This window comes from Helianthus annuus, chromosome 15 (assembly GCF_002127325.2).
Source record: "Helianthus annuus cultivar XRQ/B chromosome 15, HanXRQr2.0-SUNRISE, whole genome shotgun sequence".
NCBI classification, from domain to species: domain Eukaryota; kingdom Viridiplantae; phylum Streptophyta; class Magnoliopsida; order Asterales; family Asteraceae; genus Helianthus; species Helianthus annuus.
In genome coordinates, this window is record NC_035447.2 from 18,308,316 (window position 1) to 18,310,969 (window position 2,654).

The 2,654-nt window shown below is 31.2% G+C and overlaps 1 long non-coding RNA gene across 1 annotated transcript; it reads left to right on the forward strand.

The window, feature by feature from the left end:
* The first annotated feature begins 718 nt into the window (after positions 1 to 718).
* Positions 719 to 1,716, forward strand: LOC110891720. Its single transcript, XR_002565506.2, has 3 exons — positions 719 to 1,202; positions 1,266 to 1,420; positions 1,665 to 1,716. It is a non-coding gene; the product is annotated as an uncharacterized LOC110891720 (long non-coding RNA).
* The last annotated feature ends 938 nt before the right edge of the window (positions 1,717 to 2,654 follow it).

Genomic DNA, 2,654 nt, shown 5'->3' on the forward strand with positions numbered 1-2,654 from the left:
TGCAAGGATTGGAACTTGATAAAATGTAGACATAGAATTGATGTCATTTTATAGAACCCTGCTATTAGCCTATCACTTGATACATGTGTAGTAGCTCATGTTGTTAAATATGTATAACTTGATCGATGTAGTTTAAAGTCCTTAACATTTTTTTTCACCCCCATTTTGCTGAACTATTTTGGTTTTTTATTTATTTATAATTTACATCACACAGTTCTATTACACAATAGTCTTGATATTTGTGTGTTGATATGTTTTAATTTTGCCACAGTTCTTTGTAATCCTTTATTCCTTGTACATTTTGTTTTTATAATTGCGCATATTACTAATTTATTTGTATAGCTGTACTTGATGATACTATGCATTTCCACAACTTGTGAGGTTGAATTTATAAGCAACGCTCTTTGGTTTAGGAGATAGTTTAATACGTCTGCTTGGTGTTTGATGCGTTTATAATTTTATATAAATAATGTTTGCTGAGAATCATTCTTAAAAAAAGGTGTGCAATGATTGACGAGTCTTTTAAATGAAGAGCTTGGATGAAAAAACAAATAAATGAGGCATTGTAATTAAAAAAAAAGAATGACTTTGGAAGTAAAATAAAAGTTACTTTAGATGGACCTTTTATGTGTGTTGTGTCATTAGAGCATAATTTTTTTTTTTTTTTTTTTTGCATCTGTTGATTTGACAAAAACAAAAAAAAACATTGAATGTAAAGACGCTTAGAGGTTTCTATTGATTGTACATCATTATAATATTAGCTTATTTTGGCAAGTTTCATTCCTACTGATCATTACATTTGCAATAGTTTTGGGGGCATTGTGCTGAAAATTCTGTCTGTTGTGTAGAGTTTTTAGGATGATATGGTCCAAGAGTACTTGGATGCACCTTTAAGACATTCTCTAACTCGTGTGCCTGTGGAATCTAAAGTCTTTTTTATGGGGTTACCATCTTGGGTTCGTTCGAAATTTAGACATCTCTTGTTTTTATCTTTCTTGACCCCTTAAAACAAATATACGAGCATGCTTCTATATTTGTTACATTTTGACTTAAGTTAATGAATTATGTGAAGTTGTAAACCATGTAATAAGACTCAAAGTTTGTTTAAACTATGTTCCTTCACGTGTAGGGTAGTGAATGAACCACTTGAAAGTATATGATATCCTATGTTCTTGGTTTAGATGGGAATAACATGGAAAAAGGTATGCCTTTATTTATTATTATATTAAATGTCAATCTTTATCTTATTATTTGCATTTGGGCAGTGTTTTATTAGCTTTGTACAGTGTAAATGAGGGTCTGATAGTACGTGTATTGGTGGCGCCTTTGTTCGGTCTTAGTTCAATGGTTGGATTGCTGATGAATCTAGGCGTTGTTTTGCCTATTGTCTTTAATGCTTCAAAGTATATTCACTATGAGGGTAAGTCTTTAATGCTTCGGTACCAGTACCCACTTTTGAGGATTTTCGGCACCGGTTCAGTACGGAACGAGTACCATGCTCATCCCTATTATTTAGTGTAATTTTTTTACTTCTGAAATACTATTTTTTTGCTTGATTAGACTGCATTTAAACTTGATTTATGTTGATAATTTTTTAGTAAGTGATGTGTAGATTTTCCCTATTGCTCTTGACTCGCTTTATCAATGTTGTTTTGCCATTATAGGTGCTAAGGTTTAAACCAAGCGTCCGCTAAGTATTGAAGAGGGCCACTTAAGGAAAAAAATGAGCTAAAAGCTTTACGAAAAGGTTTTGAAGGCCAATGAGCAAACTTTCAAGCTACGGTGTGAAATATTATGAAAAGGCTACACATTTAAGTATTTCGGGACTTTAGATTAGATTAATAGGATGTTTACTGAAAACTATATTTATTTATTACATTGTTATTTTGAGATTGGACACATGTAGAATTACCGGAACAATTATATATCGTATTTATGTTATTATTGTGTTAGTGTAATTGGATCTTGTTGTATATTAATAAAAAAATAAGTACTTTAAACAATGATGCTATAGAGTTGCATTTGATGTTTAAAAAGGTTGCATTTTTTTCTACTAAGAATATAAAAAGGGTTGCATCTGAGTGTAGCAAAGGTTGCATTTGAGTTAGTAAAAGTTGTATTTAAGTGTTCGAAAAAAGTTGCATTTAGTGTAAAAAAGTTGCATTAGCTTGTAAAAAGGGTTGCATTTGAATAATAAATGCAACCTTTTCCAAAAAGGTTGCATTATCTAACAAAAAAGTTGTATTAGGTCTAATGCAACTCCATCTAATGCAGCTTTTGATAAAAGGTTGCATTAGACCTATTGCAACCTTTTCAAGACCTAATGCAACATTTTATTGGGGTTGCATTAGCTCCATTTTCTTGTAGTACTACAAGTCAGCATTGACAGTACCGTGTGTGGTAATTGGGTAGATAAAAACATTGTAATCGATCTCAATACTGTAAAGTTATAAAAGCTTGTTTTAATTAAATTGGGATGAACTCGCCAGTATTTCTTGCTGATAAAAGGTTTTTAAAACGCGTTTCAAGTAACTTAAAGTAAAGCTAATAGAAGCCAGCTGTAGAGCACTGAAAGCTTAAAGAAGTGCTTATAAAAGTTACCTAAATAAAAAGATCATATTTTCAATAATTAGGGTTTATCCTTATAAATGTAT